General features: G+C 36.1%; 1 pseudogene; it reads left to right on the top strand.

The window, feature by feature from the left end:
- LOC107549710 (centrosomal protein of 85 kDa-like) overlaps positions 1 to 21,446 on the top strand; it is a 68,736-nt pseudogene extending 47,290 nt beyond the window's left edge.
- Positions 21,447 to 21,844: the final 398 nt, after the last annotated feature.

Genomic DNA, 21,844 nt, shown 5'->3' with positions numbered 1-21,844 from the left:
CATCTCTTCTCAGGTGTTCGGTCATCTCAGGTCTTTGTAAGGGCTGGATCCAGACTGTAGCTTGTGTAATTCCTATCCTATTCCTATTGATGCCAATCCCGTGGCAGAAACAGAGAAGGAAATAGAGAAAAATTAGCGTAGCTGCTGTTCCAAATTAGCAAAAGAATGTTAATGTGCATTTGATCAGATGTAACTGAAGAACAGGGTTGAGATACATTATGTGAATGCTTGGCTAAAGAGATGTCTTAAATCTAGATTTAAGCAGAGAGAGTGTGTCTGAACCCCGAACGTTATCAGGAAGGCTATTCCAGAGTTTGGGAGCCAAATGTGAAAAAGCTCTACCTCCTTTAGTGGACTTTGCTATCCTAGGTACTACCAAAAGTCCAGAGTTTTGCGACCTTAGGGAGCGTGATGGATTGTAGCGTGATAGAAGACTAATTAGGTATGCAGGAGCTGAACCATTTAGAGCTTTAAAAGTAAGTAGTAATATTTTATAACTGATACGGAATGTAATATAGGTAGCCAGTGCAGAGAATGTAAAATTGGGGTAATATGATCATATTTTCTTGACATGGTAAGGACTCTAGCAGCTGCATTTTGGACTACCTGTAGCTTGTTTATTGAAGATGCAGGGCAACCAATTAGTATTACAATATTCCAGTTTAGAGGTCATGAATGCATGAACTATGCATCAGAAACAGGTAGCATGTTCCGTAATTTGGCAATGTTTCTAAGATGGAAGAATGCTGTTTTTGTAACATGGGAAATAAGCTTTTCAAATGACAAGTTGCTGTCTAATATAACACCCACATTTTTGACTGTAGAGGAAGTAACAGTACATCCGTCTAGTTGCAAATTATAATATACGAGATTCTGTGTACTGTTTTTTGGTCCAATAAGCACTATCTCTGTCTTATCCGAATTTAATAGGAGAAAATTATTGTTCATCCAGTCTTTTACATTTTTAACACATTCTGTTAGCTTAGATAATTTAGAAGTTTCATCTTGTCTTGTTGAAATATATAGTTGAGTATCATCAGCATTAATCCTACATTAAATTAATATTTTGACCTCGCTATTCAGGGAACAGACACAGTCTTTATAGATTGGACAACGCAAGTACTTCTATCATTTAAGTGGGTAGAACAAAAGCCATCATAGCAGTTATTTGAGAATTGGCTTACTAGTCATATGGAGCAAAGCGTCCTGGAGATGTTGTCCTACAGGAGTTCCGCTCCGACTCTGCTGGGGTGCAGGCCATCAGCACGAAAAAGCCTACAGTATGTCGCTCCCAGAAAAGATTCCAATTATTTACAAAGAGCAGTTTCTGTTCTTTACACCATGACAATAAACATTTGTTTAAAGCAAACCGTCTACTGAACCTTTCATGTACTCATCGATACGTGGAAAGCGGTCCTGAAGCGATGATCCTTGTCGCGGGCGATGTGCTGCGTACTGTCTTGATCAGGCTCCTGTAGTCCCTCTTCAGAGTCTCTGTCTGCTGCAGCTTGGTGTCATTCACGCCCACGTGCAGCACGACAGCGCCGATGCTCTCGTCAACCTTCAGGATCGCGGGGTATCTGCGCAGAAACATCGAGAACACGAGCACCCTGGAAAACAGTGAGTGTGCACTTTACCTTTAGCTAGGGCAGCCCAGACGTGCCGGACGATGGAGTCTGGGCATTAAATTAATATTTTGACCTCGCTATTCAGGGAACAGACACAGTCTTTATAGATTGGACAATGCAAGTACTTCTATCATTTAAGTGGGTAGAACAAAAGCCATCATAGCAGTTATTTGAGAATTGGCTTACTAGTCATATGGAGCAAAGCGTCCTGGAGATGTTGTCCTACAGGAGTTCCGCTCCGACTCTGCTGGGGTGCAGGCCATCAGCACGAAAAAGCCTACAGTATGTCGCTCCCAGAAAAGATTCCAATTATTTACAAAGAGCAGTTTCTGTTCTTTACACCATGACAATAAACATTTGTTTAAAGCAAACCGTCTACTGAACCTTTCATGTACTCATCGATACGTGGAAAGCGGTCCTGAAGCGATGATCCTTGTCGCGGGCGATGTGCTGCGTACTGTCTTGATCAGGCTCCTGTAGTCCCTCTTCAGAGTCTCTGTCTGCTGCAGCTTGGTGTCATTCACGCCCACGTGCAGCACGACAGCGCCGATGCTCTCGTCAACCTTCAGGATCGCGGGGTATCTGCGCAGAAACATCGAGAACACGAGCAGAAACATCGAGAACACGAGCACCCTGGAAAACAGTGAGTGTGCACTTTACCTTTAGCTAGGGCAGCCCAGACGTGCCGGACGATGGAGTCTGGGGATGGGGAGCGAAGCGGTTCCGGGTGAAGAGGAGAGAGGTCCTCGCCCGGGGGCCTGGCTCGCGTCTTCCGCTGCTGGTGCACCAAGGGTCCATGGTGTCCCGGTGCCGAAGTGAAGGAGACCCGGGAAGATCGCGTCGTGGGTGCATGGGGCCTGTGCAGAGAAACACATGGAGTAGAGGTGGTCGGAGTGTTAGCAGCGCGCTGTATACTTACCCCGAACTTGTGAGTGTCAGCCTGGGATGTTTCCAGCGTGGCTCTTCGCTCTCGCAGCTGGGCCTGCTTCTCCACCAGGTCGCGGATCTGCTTCTCCACCGAGTGCAGCTCGAACGTGTCCTCACCTGCACTCAAAGGTAGACACAAATCTGCCATTTAAAGCAAATAACAGTGAGCAAAATAATGGATTGTAAGCATTGTAAGCAAGATTAGCGGCAACCGCGATAGCAATGCTAACGGGCTATAAGCTAGTAGCGGACTTGGCAAATCAAAATAAAACTAGTGATAACAAGGTGCTACGATTGTTTTTGTTGAAGAATACAATGGGGGATATATTCACACTTTATAGAAACGAAAATGATGGTGTATAAAACTGATTTTAAGATTGAAAAATAGACGAAAAAAGAATTAAAGAATTAAATTGTCAGAGCTTCAACTCAAAACACGCGGCAGCAACAAACAGGAAGTGAACAGTTAATATAGATAAGTAATATTTATCATAGAAAACACTGACACATTTTGATGCCATAAGTCAGTGCAGACCTCTAACAGCCTGCATTTATGACAGATTTGTGGAGGTCTGGGTCAACAGTATCTTATGTAAGTGTTAAGGCCCTGGTCTTGATAGGAATGGCGCGGTACTTCTGGCATGTGGTGACAACACCCTCCGAAGAGACAAGCTGGTGGGGAATGACAGCTATGTCCTGGCCTACACGCTCTCCACTCTTCAATGTAAAGCGTGCTGGTCAGATACATGGAGACGTCACAGGGCTGCTGACTTTCATTTGGTTGAATGGTTGGCCTACTTCCACCTGTCACAGTTGCTTCAAGGAAGCCAGTTATTATTATTAATCAAAATTAGATTATTAATGTCTAAGAAGTTCTTGTAACCCTCAGATATTGCCCTGTCAGACTGCTCCGATTGCTTTCATGTTTGTGTTAAAGGATTATTTAATTTTTTAAAAATGAGCATTTTGCCATTTAAGGGCAAAAAAAGACATTTTAATTATGTGCTAGTCAGGCATTTATGAATATTGTGCTATCTCCCTTTTAAGTAAATAGCTCTTGGTTTCATATTTTATTGCCAAATCCAATCCAGTGATATTTATACATTTGTAAGTGTAGGTCCAAGCAATATAAACTATGTCTATTGTTTTATTGTCTATTGTTCTATGTCTATTTGAAACTTGAAATTCTTTCTATAAAATAAATATCACTTTTTTTTATATAATGCAGGTTAAATTAATAGGATTGAGGCATTCAAAGCTTAAAGGTGCTGTATGTAGCCAAATTCAAAATATTGGAGAGGGTTTTTTTCACCCGAACCCTCCTCCTCAGACTTGACGCACACGCAGGTTGCCAGATTGACCACACCAACAGGAATGAGTGCACACGTCGATGAATGAAATGAAATATGCTGTGTTTTCCGCCAACTGGCAACCCGGGGTCCCAAAATACAATTGGGTAAACTGGCAGTGGGCGGGTTTCACAAACCAAAACAGAGCTCGACATTCCGGCCCGGAATGCACATATTCAAAGGAGAATAACTGACTGTAGCATTGTTTTTCAGATAAACAAGTATGTTAACTTTCTGCAAACATATTATGGTATTTTTATGCTTTATAGAGTCAAAAGCTTAGATACAGCACCTTTAAAAAAGTATGCAAACACATCATAAAAGTAGTCTATACAACTAAATTACACATTTTCTGAAGCCAGATGATAGATATACTGTATGATGAACAAATTGAAATTTAATCATAAATTTCACCCTAGATCTCCTCTTATGAATATTTATGGGAGATGTAACTGCCCAATTTGTGATCGTATCGATCTTTTGAAATCTTTTCAGTTGATCCGATTCACAAGACCATTCACTTTAAAGGAGTAGTTCACTTTCAGAAGGAAAGTTCTGTCATGATTTACTACTATCAAAATATCTTCTTTTGTGTTCAACAGAAGAAAGAATCTCATGCAGGTTTGGAACAAGTGGGGGGTGAGTAAATGATGACAGAATTTTCCTTCTGAAAGTGAACTACTCCTTTAAATTCTTGACTTGTTTGTCGAAAAGTCGTTCTTGACTTTTTTTGATTCCAAGACCGTATTCAAGTAATTATGTTGTAATAAAAATAATAAACTCAAAATATGACATCAGTTTAAATCTCTTTAGTGTTTTTAGTTTTTTATTAAAATATTATTTATTATTTATTAATTTATTAAGATGAGCTACAGGAGGGTTTATTTAGTTTGTAAGTTATCAGGGACCTCTGGGAATTTCTAAATGATTCATTAACGAAGGCAACTTAAATTTCCATCTGTTATTCACTTAAATGTAGTTGTATAGACTACTTTTACAAGTTTTTACAGTGGTCTTGCACCCGTTTTATGCAGAAAGAAAGAAACTCGTTCTGTTTTTCATTTTTGGGTTAACTAATCCTTTAAGAGAGAATAGAGCGAACTGCCTACGCAACTTCTCCACATCCAGTCTCTGTCATCTGCTTCCCAGCCTGTGTTTTTCGCTCGCTGCTGCCAACCACCCAACTGGACTCCTTCTGCACAGCTCCCTTTGTGCGAGTGGTTGGTGCTTGGAGCGCACATACTGTGGAGATTTGAGCCAGCTCGTTGTGTATACCACACACTGACTGTTAAAAATATCCCCAGCTATGTGAAGAGTTGAGGGAGGCCTGGCAATGAAAGTGGCACCTGCTTCTTATCACTGCGCAGTTTGCTGCTGGGACTAAAACCTCTCCAGAGGCAAATAAAGGCATGTTTGCAGGCTCGAGTGTGCCACTGATATGTGCCGCATTTATAGGGTTGGCATTTGTGAGCCTGGCAGCTCGTCAAAAGACTGCAGAGTCGGGTCAGGGAAACAATAAGCACTATTTTAAAGAGTTGATGTAAATGAAGTTAATACATCTGATAACTGGTTGTGTAATTGGCATCTGCTGTTGCTCCTGCGCAACCACATCAGTTGAATGCATAGTCTAGTGGACGGCAGCCATTGGTCTCTGTGGATAAAATGTGCCATTCCACATCCAGTATCCAGTGCACAAGTGTAGGACTCATAAGAGTTGTTTTGATTCTGAAGAGTTTCTTGGATTACAAAGAATCAATAACGAATGACTCTGGAGGCATCTTATGATTAAAGTAAAAAAGTGAATAATTAAGTTTATATCAATTGTAAATTATTTAATACATTTGAAAATATGAAATAATGATACTTAATATATAAATATAGTTTGACAATAAAGAAAATAATCAATTCTAAACTAATTTGAAAGTATAGATTTTTAAAAATAAAGTCATTTTAATTCTTGTAATTCATTTGAAAATATACATTTCTAAAAATGAAATAATTATTTTGAAATTATTAACTGTAATTAATTTCATTACGAGAAACATGCAAATCCTGAATATAGATCTATTTATATTATGTTAATAAAGAAGCGATTATATTTTTTAGAAAAATATTTTAATTAATACATTTTTAAATGTATTATTACATGTATAAAATTATTTTATTTTAAATACGTAAAAAATATTTTTATTATTATTATTTGCTTATTTTATTATGAGAAACCTGCAAATCCTGAATATAGATCTGATTATAATATATCAATAAAGTAGTGACTAAAATATTTTTTGAAATAAAAAATTATATTATATTACAAAATTATATTAAGTATATTGAAAATATTTTTGTTATATTTTTTTTATTTTAATTGTTTTATAAAGGTCTTTTTTTTCTTACAAATATTTAAAAAGATCTGAAAATTGAGTTTCACATCAAAGAGGTGACGACACTAACCCCAATCTCCCATATATACAATATGGATCATAAAAATAATTGTGCTGTAGTGTGTTTTAGAGTTCATGTCTGGTGTATATTTAGTGTAAACTGTGGGATGTGTGGGTTCTTTCAGCACTCTGATCAATGGGCCATTTGCAGTGTGCTCATTTAGTGCCCTAATGATCTTTGTGTTAAAGAACCATGAGCCGTCACCATTCACTCAAGCATGCACTGCTGAAGACTGTGTACATGCTGACTTGAGAGCTATGGGGAAACTATATGTTATATGTGTGGCTGTTGTTTTCCATAACCTTTCATGGGAATTCCAGGAATCAAGCCTGGACCATAACATCAGCTCCAGATGGATCTGGTTTCATTTGGGGACATTATGGTGGACATAACAGTGTTCCCAAATAAATGAGGTCCATCCAGATATTTATTAAGTATAATATAATATATAAATGATATAAAAATTCTTATTGGATAGATATGTTTTATTACATTTAATTCTCATTCAGATCACATACTTTCAGGGAGTCACGCAGTTCTTCGGAAGAACCATGCAAGTAAAGTTATAAAGTTATAAACAAATGCATAATTAGATTCGGTAGCCCAAAGACTCTGTCATCCTCGAGGCGAGAAGAGACCTTTGCAACCCCCCCGGAGTTCTTCACTGTAATGCTGCGTGGCTTTGGTGGCAGTTTGTTGCTGATGGTTATTATGATGACAGAGTATGCTAATTACAGTGTGCTTACCATAAGTACATGCTAGCCTGACCCCGCTTGTTTACCAGATGAGCAGTTCTAATGCTATAATTATTGTTTCATGTAGATGCTGGGTGGAACGTCTCTCCCTGTCAATACCCTGGTAAAGATTAAGGAGGGACTCCTGAGGCAGAGGGAACTGGAGATTGACCGGTGAGTAAACAAAGACACTTTTAGAGTGCTCAGTTGTACGCAAAGAATAAGACCAGATTTAGGTTGTGGGGTCAAATATTTATTCAAATGGGGTTAATTGTTAACATAGTCTAACAATGAAAAAAATCACTCACCCTAGCCTAAAAAGGCCGTGCCACTGCTTCTACCCATCATTTCCTGTCATCTCTCAACTGTCTGTGTCCAACAAGGCCTATACTGACCTCCCACGTAACCAAAGTAATGGATTCATCTGTTTTTGTCTGGAGGTTTGTCATTAGCTCCTGTTTCTGAGGAGGGGGCAGATGCTTCATTAATAGCATTTCATTCATTTAACACGACGTCGGCTATGACCCTCTAGTGATTGCTGTGACCTTGAGCAGTTGTAATTTTAGTATCATGCCGTCACCCATAGGTGAGCTCTGACAGACGGAGCAGACGGCCACTGTTCAGTCTGCGGTGTCTGTGTTCAGACACAAACGTACCGCGTATCTCTGCCAAGAATTACACATGAGGAAACGCTTGAGCATGCTTTTAGCTGGCCATCAGTCTGCTTTTGCTCAGGCTTCTACATCACAGGACAGTTTTGCTGTCTGGTTGTATATCGCTCATTTACATTTTTGTTCACTTTATTAAAGGTGCTGTAAGCAATGTTTGGGAACTTCTGCCAGATTTAGTCACACCCCCTCTTTTTCCAAAACCTTGTCCTACTAAAAATAATGCTGAATTTTTTTGTAATTAGGAGAGAGGAACAAAATAGCAAAAGCAAGGGAAGCAAAATAGTACAACAGACTTATTGTCGATTGTTTATGAAAGTGAATATTGCATTAAACCTGAATAATCTTTAGGAACTGTCACACTCTCAGCTTCCTGTTTCTGTGATTTCCATGCAAAGTGATTGACCGGTAGAAAGCATCTCAGAGGCTTCAGATTGGTCAAGCCATAAAATATAAACACAGCTATATATTTTTCATGTGTAAAGACCAGGGGTGTGAAGTAACGAATTACAAATACTCACGTTACAGTAATTAAGTGGTTTTTATCGGTAATTGTACTTTTTTGAGTAGTTTAAAAATGTATTTTTACTTGAGTACATTTTAAGTGATGTATCGGTACTTTTACTCCACTATTTTCCTCCGTTTGTAGTCGTTACATGCTTATTTTAATTTTATTTTTATCCATCAACGTGATTGGATAGATAGTAATAGGTCTCGTGACTTTCGTCAAATCAAATTGTGCATAGAAACCGTGCTGTTTTGATGTATTTTAAAGAGTTGGCAGTCAAAATTAAAACTGCTGGATGATAGATATTCTTCATTCTTTATGACAAATAAGATAATATGAATTACAGAATGTACAACGTTTTTAAAATCTATAAATTGCTGTGTACAGCCTTTATTATGAGGGGGTAGAATCCACAGCTCAGTACTCACTACTCAATACTCATGAGTACTTTTAAATAGGCTACTCTTTTACTCTTACTCAAGTAGTTTTTTGGACAAGTACTTTTACTCTACTCACACTACATTTTTTGGAAGGTAATGGTACTTTTACTTGAGTATATTTTTCAGTACTCTTTCCACCACTGTGTGTGAGAAATAATAAATTGTGATATTATAAAGACAACAAAATCATTAGCTTTTTATGTTGCCATTGTACTAAAGCCAAAATATATTTTTTTGTTTATTTGTTGTTATTGTTTAAAAAAAAAGTGTATTATTATTATTTACATTTTTTTTAGTACACTTTTCAGAAATGTTCTGAAATAATGTCACATTCATGAATTATTATTATTATGCTTTAATTTTATTTTTAAACTTGTTTCCCCTTACACTTTTTTTTCTCAGAAATAATGTCACATTCATAGAATATTATTATTATTATATGTATTAAATATTTATTTATTTACGTCAGAAATAACGTCATATTCTTGGAATATGTGACCCTGGACCACAAAACCAGTCATAAGGGTCAATTTTTCGAAATTGAGATGTATACAACATCTGAACGCTGAATAAATAAGCTTTCCATTGATTTATGGTTTGTTATGATATTACAATATTTGGCCGAGATACAACTATTTGAATATCTGAAATTTGAGGGTGCAAAAAAATAAAAAATATTGAGAAAATCACCTTTAAAGTTGTCCAAATGAAGGTCTTAGCAATGCATATTACTAATCAAAAATGAAGTTTTGATATATTTACAGTAGGAAATTTACAAAATGTCTTCATGGAACATGATCTTTCCTTAATGTCCTAATGCTTTTTGGCATATAAGAAAAATCAATAATTTTGACCCATACAATGTATTTTTGGCTATTGCTACAAATATACCCCAGCGACTTAAGACTGGTTTTGTGCTCCAGGGTCACATATGTTGTTATTATTATTATTATATGGTATTTTTTGGCCACATTGTTGTTTATGTTTACAGAGTCTAAGGTTATCACAGACAGATATCTTTCAGAACATCTAATTCAGTGATTTTCCGTCAGGAAAAAGGGACATTTTCCCAACAAATAGCTTGCAGCACCTTTAACTGATCAAAAAATGAGTTACCATGAGATAGCTTTGCAATCAGTTCTCTGATTTTGCTGGTATCTAGTATGCTGGACTAGATCTAGTAATGTTTAACCACACACTCTCTTACTTTGCTCAAAGGCAGAAAATGTCCAAACCAAGTGCAACAAGCACACTTTAAAATGTCATTACAAGTGTAAAAGCATTTCTTACGAAAGTAGTTGTGCCTGCCACATCACAGCAACTGCCTCCAGCGAGCATGTCCTTCTCTCTCAAAAGGAATTTTTCAGTGTGCTTGTTTTTAAAACAACTTCTCCGCATGGAACCCTAGAGGAGTGCTCTGAAGCAGCGCTGTGCAACAGACTGTGAATGCCAATAAAATCAATGTGAATATTGAGTGTCTTACTGATTTGCGATTTCTAGGCAAAAGCAGCAAATCCTCCAACTCCATGCGAGGATCAGGGAAAACGAGTTAAGGGCGCAACAAGTCCTCCAAAACAACAGGGGGCGCTATGATGACTCATATCTGCTCAAAGCTAAGGTATGTCTCCTTATAATGAATTAAATCATGTCAAATACTTGCCTAATGGCAGTAAAAAGGTCACTTACCTACCGCTGATGCCTCTTTCCACTAATTTAGGACTCTCCATATGACAGTCCAGTATCCAGCCAGAGTCCGAAGTCCCAGCTGCCAGAGCGCGTGAGTCCCCTGTGCTGTGAGAACGGAGAGCTGGGCCGTAAACTAGCTGCGGCAGAGCTGGAGGTCAGCCACCGCAGCGAATTTCTCAAACAAAACACACAGAAATACACTGAAGATATCAAGAAACTGGAGGAGAAGGTGAGACATGTGAATGAGCATCGTGTGTAGTACTGAAATATTTGGACGTTCTCCCCATTTTGAATAATTGCATGGATTATTTTTGATTTGTATGCACAGAACAACTTCTTACTTCGTTTAACGTTAATGAATTTGGAGCGACCGCATGCCTGAAGTTAGTTATTTGCATAAAACACACCAAAACCATCAAAACAGAATACAGACCTCCCATTAGCCAGCTGTACATTATGCTATGTGAGAAATAAAGTATTATATTATAAAGTTTGATATTATAAAGACAGCAATAAAATATATAATAAAAAAAAAAATGTGCTTTTATTGTGCCATTGTACTAAAACCAAAAGAAGTGTCTGTTTGTTTGTCGTTGTTGATTTTTTTTTAATATACATAGTTATTTCTTACAGTTAAAAGCTAGAAATAAGACATTTACAGTTAATCTCATGATTTCAGATAGAAAGAAGTAAAATCATTTTCTTTATTGTTATGTGCTTATTTACCCTTTTCAGAAATGTTCTCAGAAATAATGTGACACGTGGATTAGTATTATTTATTTATTTTTATTATGCTATTTTTGTGGTTTCAGTTGTGCGAACAATTTTTTTGTAAGTTATGAATACATTTTAGCAGGAATGTTTATTTATTTATTTTCTACACGTTTTTTTCTCAGACATTTTCTCAAAATTAACATCATATTATTATTATACAGGCCATCCAGCGCATGTGATTTTGGCGCAGGTGTGGTTTCAGTTGTTCGAACATTTTTCATAAATGTAAAGTTCATAAGGTTATTGGTGAATTGTGATTTGCTTGTGAAAACTCCTCAGACATTTTCTCAAAATTAACATCATATTATTATTATACAGGCCATCCAGCGCATGTGATTTTGGCGCAGGTGTGGTTTCAGTTCGAACATTTTTCATAAATGTAAAGTTCATAAGGTTATTGGTGAATTGTGATTTGCTTGTGAAAACTTTTGTAGAGATTTCACACACAAATTTGTGCGTACGTAATGCACTTGGTAAATGAGTAACAAGATGTGTTTGGGTTCAGATGAAAACACGTGACCGCTACATCAGCAGTCTGAAGAAGAAGTGCCAGCGTGAACAGGAACAGAATCAAGAGAAGCAGCAGCGCATCGAGACGCTGGAGAAGTACCTGGCAGACCTGCCCTCACTGGACGAGGTCCAGACACAGGCTCAGCAGGTACAGGCCATCCTCCAGCTTTAAGTCCTAAACTGCAAAAACTAGCCATGTGTTTTACATTTAACTTATTTTTTCTGATTATCATTCCAACACCTCAAATTAGTTTATCACCATCCTATTCAACCTTAAATCTGATTGTCAGCCCCAAAAATCAAAAGTGATCTTAGTTCAGTTAATCAGGGCATAGTTAACGTCTCCTTTCAATGCGAAACCAACACAGCAATGTCAGTCCCCACAGCGTTCTGCTAATAGATCAGCGCAAACAGCTGCTGATGTGACAGACGCTCTTCATTATGGTTGGGAATCATCTTACTTGTGGGTTATTAAATCATTGTTTTGTACAGTTTACTAGTATGCACAGCTGTAAGGAGGATTAATATTATCCGACAGTCAACAACAAATGTTTGGGGTCACATTTTTCTAACCTGCTTAGTACTTCAGTGCAGTTTAAGTGATCTGCTTGACATCTGCTGATTTTTTCCCTGCATTTTCTGTGCTGAAATTGGCTTAAATGCAATACAATTTACTAATAAAATGTGACCCTGGACCACAAGACCAGTCTTAAGTGTCAATTTTTCAAAATTGAGATTTATACATCATATGAAAGCTGAACAAATAAGCTTTCCATTGACGTATGGTTTGTTAGGAGAGAACAATATTTGGTCGAGATACAGCTATTTGAATATCTGGAATCTGAGGGTGCAAAAAAAATCAAAATATTGAGAAAATTGCCTTTAAAGTTTTCCAAATTAAGTTCTTAGCAATGCATATCAAGTTTTTATATATTTACGGTAGGAAATTTACTAAATATCTTTATGGAACATTTCTTAATGTCCTAATGATTTTTGGCATAAAAGAAAAATCGATCATTTTGACCCATACAATGTATTTTTGGCTATTGCTACAAATATACCCCAGTGACTAAAGACACAAAAGTCACAAATCATTATACTCATTTAAATTTTAGTCTTCCTTTTCAGTACAAATATCAGAATATCCTTTAAACAAGATACATTTGTATAAGACTTAAAAACTGAATTTATTATAAATTATTTTATTATTTTATTTTATTTCACAAATGAATTTCACGGAATTATTTAGTGACCAAAAATGGTTGAACAAGCCAAAACGAACATTATTTTATTTTGTTTTGTTTTATTTTAGTTTTCTTAGCTCATTGTCGAATAGTTTTGTCTTGCTTTAATCATAAATCTAACCGTATTTAGTAAGGTTTATGCTAAAACATCCAATTAACAAGTAGTTTTTTTTAAATAAGTGAAATAAACATATTTTATTAATTCACTTGTTTCTGAAAACAAGTCGTGTCGTCTTTTCTTCTCAATTAAATGCATCTTGTGTTGTCTACATAATTAAACATCAATTTGAACAATTTTCTTGAAAGCAAGAAAAAAATTCTGATCACGGCCAAAATAAAATTTCACATTTGAGTAAACATTAGAAAATGGTGTTTCTAAATGTGTTTAAAGTGTTTGTGGTGTGTAGTAGCGTTACTGTACTCATCTCTGTCCATGTGGCGTCTCAGTTGCAGGAAGTGCAGGGGAAGAAGCAGGCGTTGGAGGATACCGTCGCCCAGCTGGAGAAAACCCTGGAGGAAAACCGAGCCCTGCTGCAGGAGAAAGACGCCCTCATCGAGACCCAATCCAAGCGGGAGAAAGAGCTTATGGCTGCTGTTCAAAGGTACTGCACTTACACACTCACTCTGAGACGAGCTCACAGCCAGAAGCATTGCTTTTGATTTGCTTCCTTTCTGAAAGCCACTTGTTAAGTGAGCTGAAGATCAAAGTGCCGAGTACTCTTATTAAAACATAGAAAACCTGCCGTAAACATGGGAATGAAATCAGGCCAATCATCCAGACTGAAAAAATAATGGAAGGCCACAGCATCTTTGATATATATAATGAGAATCTGTTAGGATTTCTCTCTGTGCCTTATTTCATTTTACTGAACGAATGATAAAACTTCTCTTTGTAGCCTACAAGAGAAAGTGGAGAAGTGCTTGGAGGATGGAGTACGGCTGCCCATGCTGGACCTGAAGCAGCTGGAAAGGGAAAACACTCGCCTGCTTGAACAACAGAGCCAGAACAGCCTGGTACTGATCTCCCATGATGCACCTAATGACGCTTAAAAAAGGCATTATTGTAATCATTTGCTGCTTTTATTTCCAGATGTCTCCGCCTTGGATGTCTTATAGTACATAATAATCAATAAATCTCTGGTAGATTGAATTTTTACACTAATTACAGAACGTATACACTACCGGTCAAAAGTTTGGATTTTAATAATACGATTTTTTTATATATATTTCTAATGCTCACCAAAATACAGTACAAGCAGTGATATTGTGAAATATTACAATTTAAAATTGTGTAGTTATAAAACGAAAACTGGCCAAATGTTTGGAAACACCTAGTCATTCTATATTATTAAATATATCCCACCTTTTAGAATATTATTGAAGTTATCAAAACTATGAAATAACACACGTGGAAGTAACCAAAAATTGAAATGAATCGGTGGAAGTGACCAAAAACTGATTAATAAATCAAAACATTTGATTTGATTTTATTAATTTATTAATTTATTTTAATCAACGTTATAGTCCAAACTACGGTCTAAGTTCTTCCCACACTGCAGCATAAAATTCTGAAATAACACTTCAGACACATTACTTTATTTCATTTATTTCATTTCAAGGCATCCTTTAAGATATTTTGGATACCAGCTGGCTGCTTTTCCTCATTTGTGTATTCAAATTACACAATTTGAATTTGAATTAAAAATTTAATTTTTTTACACACACACAGACATACATATATGTGACCATGGAGCACAAAACCAGTCTTAAGTAGCATGGGTTTATTTGTAGCAATAGCCAAAAATACATTGTATGGGTCAAAATTATTGATTTTTCTTTTATACTAAAAATCTTTAGTAAAGGTCATGTTCCATGAAGATATTTTGTAAATTTCCTACCGTAAATATATCAAAACTTCAGTTTTGATTAGTAATATGCATTGCTAAGAACTTCATTTGGACTACTTTAAAGGCGATTTTCTCAATATTTTTTCAATATTCAAATAGTCGTATCTCGGTCAAATATCGTCCTATCCTAACAAACCATACATCAATGGAAAGTTTATTTATTCAGCTTCCGGGTGATGTACAAATCTCAATTTTGAAAAATTGGTTTTGTGCTCCAGGGTCACATATGTGCATTATATGTTTGACTACAAGACTAATTTCAAACATTTAAACAGAAGCCTTTAAATTAAAACATTTTTGAGATCTGGAATTGTTTCCAGACTTCTGGCTAATAGAGTATACATCCAAAAATGCAGTCTAGGTTGAATGTTTTAAGACAAAAGACACGCACTTAAACAGTTTTAAACCAAAGGCATGTGAAATGATTCACTCTGTGATTCCTTTTGTTTCAGCTGATCGACAATCAGAAGCAGCAGACTGACAAACTCACTGTAGAGATGTCGGTAAGACGTTATTTTCTACCTTTTGTAGTGGAAGCTTTAGGATAAATCCTGATTTGGATTGGATGGATGATGAGGCGCTGTCTTGCATGTTGATGATTATTTTGAATTGTGCAATCAGAGCATGCTTGCTTAAGACGCACATGCACTAACCGCTGTCTTTCGTCCTCCTTGCAGGCCCTGGAAAAGAAGTTGCAGAGGGAGAGGGGAATCATGCAGGAGCTCCGCAAACAGCTCTTGGAACGCGAGGAGGAACTTGAAACCCTCTCCAAAACTCTTCAGCAGGTACGGCACTCCAAACCACCCACAAAGGGACTCTAAAGTGTTTTTTTCGTCCTAAACGAAACAGATGAGCCTAGTAACAGAAGTTAGAATCTTGATTGAAGGCTCATTTTTGTGCCATTAAATTCCTTGCCCTGCTTTTCCATGGCAGTCGAGTCATGAATAACCCAACCGGCCCTCATTAGAATTCAGGACATCATTTTTCACCACGCCGTCTCAAGGTGAGGGAGAGCAGAGAGTGCGGAGTAATGCGTGATACAGCCGCACTGATCCACACAGACTCACAGAGACAATGGTGGAGCCGAGCCGTACATCACACCGCTGCCACACAGACACCAGATTCTCTTACTTGCCTTCTCATGCGAAACCCACCGAGTATTGTAAGGTTTGATTACCAAGTATAAAAGATCCCATGTAAAGGATGACTGCGGTGGTCCCTCATAATGCAGTTCACAACTGCTTTTAAACCACAGATCCTGGAACCTTAGTATTTCATTTCTAAGCAACTGTTTTTGAGTAGGTTTATATTTTGTATTGAAGTAACCAAATCTGCATTGACAGATGGGTTTTTCTAGCATTCATGTAAACAACCGTTCAAAAGTTTTGGGTCGGTGAGCATTTTATAGTCTTACACTCACCAAGTCTGCATTTATTAATATCAAAATACTGTAAAAAAAATAAATAAATAATAAAAACAGTAATATTGTGAAATATTATTACAATTTAAAATAGCTGTTTCTATTTGAATATATTCCATTTTAATATATTCAGTAATTTCTTCATATTATATATACAGTATAAACATATTGCTTAATATTTTTGTGGAAACCATGTTTTTTTTTGGATTCTGTAATACGAAAGTTCAAAAGAACAGCTTTTTTTTAATAGAAATATTTTGTAAAATTATAGTCTTTTTTTGCCTATTCAATGCATCCTTCATCCTGAATAAAAAATATTATTTAAATAGAGTTTTAGCAGCACAGCACTTTTTTATTTTTATTTTATTTTTGCATTATAAATAATCCAACATAATCCTGTTTGGCTGTAAATTAGATATTAAGATATTCAAATTCTGTGCATCCCTAGTTCAATTCATATTTGAATTCATTACTTTTAGTATTATTCATATTTAAACTTGATTTCATATTTTAGTTCTCTCTTCACATTCTCTCTCCAAACTTTTGAACAGTCGTGTAATAGTAGTGAAATCAGTGTGTGATTTCAGATGTAGCGTTTGTTATTTTTTTTTATTCGATTTTTTTCATGCAGTTAGTGTCATTTTGTTGTGACTTTTAGGACATTTTACAAGCTCTAGCAATATAATTAGTTTCAAACATCTACTAAATGTTGATTAAGTACATTCTAGTTGTGTGAAATGACTTGGTTGATGTTGTCCAGTAATATTTCATAATGACCGCATGTGTGAAAAAGAGAACATCCTGCATCTTCTACAAAGTCCATTTGTTATTAGTCCTAATGTACAACACAGAACGGTTCTCTTCTGGCTAGATGTGAATGAATTAGCAAGCGTTCTCCCCTGAAGTGCAGATTTTATCCCGTCATCCCCAATAGATCACGCCACACTTTCTCCTCCGCTCTTGCTTTAGTCCTGCTGTGTAAGTGCTAGTAATTCCACTTCTCACTATTTAATGTTTTGGACAGCTTTCACAAGCAGCTGCTTATGAATTTGTTCTTGCGGCACTTGTTTGAATATGCTCCGAGAAGTGGGAATGAGTTACGCTGATAATCTGTATCAGGACGCACACAATTGTTAAGCTTCGTCATCAACGTTACAGTCCACACTCTGAAAGTTCCTCCCACGCTGCAGCGACAAAAATGCTGAAATAACACTTCAGACACATTCTTTGTGTTCGTGATAGCATTTGAAGGTGAAAATAACCATTCTCTCAAATCTCCAGTGGCAAATGTGACAAGCCAGGGCTTCGTTGTACTTCCATCATTTCAAATTAAACTCTGAACGTTCCCTTAAAAGGCTCTGTCCTGGTTCACCCTGCTGCGAGTGTGTAAAAGTGTTTTCTTATCTCCACAGAACCAAAGACGGGCAGACGAGGAGACGCTGAATGTGAGCCCCGGGTCCTGTCTGAAGGAGGCCGGGCCCCTGTTGAAGGAGATGTCCCTGTGTCTGCTGGATCTGAAGGGCCTGTGCAGTGTCCTCACACAGAGAGCTCAAGGCAAAGAGCCCAACCTGGCCCTGCTGCTTGGCATCAAATGTAAATACATATAAAACTCTAGCCTTAGCAGCATATTATCTTTTTACAGTAGTCTATAATGTTTTATGTTTATTTGCATTATTAGTAATCCAGAATAAACTTGTTTGACTTTAAATTTAATTATTATAATTCTGTGCATCTCTAGTCACTCGAAATGTATATAGCACTTTACCTTTAGTATTATCAATTAATTAATGCATTGTTAGTCATTTAAATTTAATATTGTAGTTCTCGCTTCATATTTAAATATGTTCTTCTTTATTAAAAATAGAACCCTAAAATCAATTGTTTTAAATGTTGCAAGTCGAATTATACATCACAGCATTGTAATGTACAGAATGAAAAATAGATATTCCTTTTGAGATTTGCTTAAGATTACATTCAACAGTGGTTTTATATTATTGGTGTGTTTTTTTAAGTTTGGGGTCAGTAAGTTTAAATTAATTATGTATTTGTTTTTAATTAATAATTTTCAGCAAGCATGCATTCAATTAAAACAATGAAGACATTTTATAATGTTACAAAAGATTTTTATATTTTAAATTAATGCTGTTCTTTTAAACTTTCTGTTCATCAGAAAATCAGTTTCCACAAAAATATTCATCTTTGATGATAATACATTTTTTTAAAGCAGTAAATCAGAATATTAGAATGATTTCTGAAGGATCATGTGACGCTGAAGACTGGAGACATGATGCTGAAAATTCAGCTTTGCATCCCAGGAATAAACTATATTAAAATAGAAAACAATTATTTTAAATTGTAATAATATTTCACAATATTATTTGTTGTACTATATTTATGATTAAATGAATGCAGCATTGATGAGCACAAGAGATTTCTTTCAAAAACATTTAAAAAAATCTTACTAACCTCACACTTTTGAACAGTAGTGTATCATCATAATTTTAATTCATGTTTAATTAATTTAAATTTAATATTGTAGTTCTCACTTCATATTTAAATATGTTCTTCTTTATTAAAAATAGAACCCTAAAATCAATTGTTAAAGTCGAATTATACATCACAGCATTGTAATGTACAGTATGAAAAATAGATATTCCTTTTGAGATTTGCTTAAGATTACATTCAACAGTGGTTTTATATTATTGGTGTGTTTTTTTAAGTTTGGGGTCAGTAAGTTTAAATTAATTATGTATTTGTTTTTAATTAATACTTTTCAGCAAGCATGCATTCAATTAAAACAATGAAGACATTTTATAATGTTACAAAAGATTTTTATATTTTAAATTAATGCTGTTCTTTTAAACTTTCTGTTCATCAGAAAATCAGTTTCCACAAAAATATTCATCTTTGATAATACATTTTTTTAAAGCAGTAAATCAGAATATTAGAATGATTTCTGAAGGATCATGTGACGCTGAAGACTGGAGACATGATGCTGAAAATTCAGCTTTGCATCCCAGGAATAAACTATATTAAAATAGAAAACAATTATTTTAAATTGTAATAATATTTCACAATATTATTTGTTGTACTATATTTATGATTAAATGAATGCAGCATTGATGAGCACAAGAGATTTCTTTCAAAAACATTTAAAAAAATCTTACTAACCTCACACTTTTGAACAGTAGTGTATCATCATAATTTTAATTCATGTTTAATTTGTTTAATTTCACCCATTTAGCTTTGCCAATATAATGTGAAACGTGATTGTGTCATTTAAAAGACATTAACATTTTCATAATTAAGAATAAATGCACTTTATAATTGCAGCACCAGATAAAGTACCCATATATAAAGTCATATATCAGCCAATAGAAATATATATTTTTTTCCAGCTATGAGCTGCTCGGCGGAGGAGAGCGAGAAGCCGCTGATGGAGGACGGCTTGCGGGCCAAGCTGGTGGAGGTGTGCCAGCTGAGGAAAGACATTGATGAGCTGCGGACGCTCATCTCAGACCGCTACGCACAGGACATGGGTGAAAACTGTGTGACGCAATGAGCCCCGACTCTGCAGAGGCGTCCATTTCCAGCTCGTCAGGACAGACGGCGCTCTCAGAGCTCATAAAGGGAAAATAAAGTCAACCTGATGGAAACAAACAAGGTCTTTCTGACTACTAAAGGTTGGACCAAGCTGTGAATCCAGTTTACAAGGACGTCTTTACAACAAGTTTTTTCTTGTGGATGTTGAATTTTCAAGTAGTTTGAATGTTTTAATGTATTTATTGAGACTGCTTGAGGTCGAGTTCCTCACATTGTTCCTCTGTCGTCTTTGAGGGGAAGTAGAGCAACTGGTGTCCTAAAGTGCCTTGTGTTCCTGTTTGTGCACCTCCAAACTTCATGGACGTCAGTGATTTTTTTTTTGAAAAAGAAGCTTGTCCATCCTTTACCCAACTGCTACAGGTCGCAGGTCGACGTACAGGACTCTCTACAATCGGGGGGAAAAAACCAACAAGAACAGCAGCATTTGAAATGTCCTTCATCTGAGTTGTGTGTCTGATGTGTGGTTTAGTATATTTGAGCTTCCATAAAAGCTAGCAATGTTCCATTTCAGAATAAAATTCCATTTCACCCGATTCACTATTTTTAATTAGAATAAAATATGAGCTGCTTTTTTTAATGCTGTGGCTCCGTTCAGAGCAAGTTGCACATGTTGAGTTCCAAAGGCAGACAGGAAACGGAATGTTCTGCACTTCCTGTGACTTCCTAACACGCTTATGACATTTTATATACTCCAGATAACACACACATATTCCTTGTTAAATTTAGGAATATGTACGAAATCAATGCAAAACTGGTTCACTCAGGTATTTTAAGAGTTTCTTTTATTCGTTGTGCTTGATCTGAATGGTTTCAGAAGTGTCAGCAAGTTCATTTTGACCCCAAGCTCAATTTTTTTTGATAGCTGATAAAGTCCAGCGATGCGGTCATGTCAAGCTTTGCACACACATTTGCAGCAAGATGACGAATGGTTAAGATATTTACAGTACAAGTGTCTATATAGTGCTTATTTATCGTGACTGTACTCCCGTTGTATTTAAAGTATATTAAGCATGTTTTGAATTTAAAATGGAGGCTGTCATTATGTGCTCATAATATCTTGTGCATGTGGATAGGTTTAGAATTAACTTTTATTTAAAGAAGGGAATAGATTAAGGTAACTAATTAGACATATGCAACCTCCCGTTAACCAGCATTTAGTACGCATTTCTGCAGATATGTAATATTCTGTGCCTTTACAAATCTATGCAGCAGAACCACAGAATGAAATCGAAGGGTATTTTCCATAACTGGCAGACATGACGTTTATTTCATAAAGTTACAGGCGAGCTAAGCCATATTCACAAGCAATGCATATTTATTCTCAGGCGGAGAGCTGCTCATAACCTGATGGAGAATGTATGTGGTGGGCTTCCTTGTGCTGTACAGTGAACACTGATAGCATGCTGACTTGTGTATATATATATGAACACAAAAGCAATGTGCACTGATTGACATGACCCACTCACTGCGCACTGGAAGCCACTGGTTGGCTTAACAGTAGGTTTGAATTCTTAAGCGTTTAATTTTCCAGCTAGATTTTACAAATGCCAAAGGTCTATTTATGTACAATGTTTTTTTTTCTCTCAAAAGTATTAACTATTTTGTAAACTGCTTTTCATTTGTACAAATGTCAAATAAAGTATTTTTCTACATTGGTTTGTTTTATGTTTTTGCTAATAATAGTAGTGTAGATGTTTTATTACAAGGGAACAAATGTGCAACTCAAATTTTGGTGGAAAACCTAATGTATATTAAGTGCATTGTTTTACAATTTTATAAATGAAATGGTCAAAGCATATTTCAGGGGCTTTGACCATGTAAAAAAAAAATAAATAAAAAAATAAAATGAAAATACTGGTAGTAAATCAAATTTTGTTTTTGGAATAAAGTGAAACGGCTTAAATTAAAAGGCATCAAGTTACTGCAGTTCATTTAGCTCATGCAGCAAATTATTTTTATACTTTTTCTTCAAAACTACGCAAACAAAATGCATCCCCTCCAGAA

Source organism: Sinocyclocheilus grahami, unplaced genomic scaffold (assembly GCF_001515645.1).
Source record: "Sinocyclocheilus grahami isolate Dianchi unplaced genomic scaffold, SAMN03320097.WGS_v1.1 scaffold378.1, whole genome shotgun sequence".
NCBI classification, from domain to species: domain Eukaryota; kingdom Metazoa; phylum Chordata; class Actinopteri; order Cypriniformes; family Cyprinidae; genus Sinocyclocheilus; species Sinocyclocheilus grahami.
This window is presented reverse-complemented; position numbering and strand designations above follow the sequence as displayed.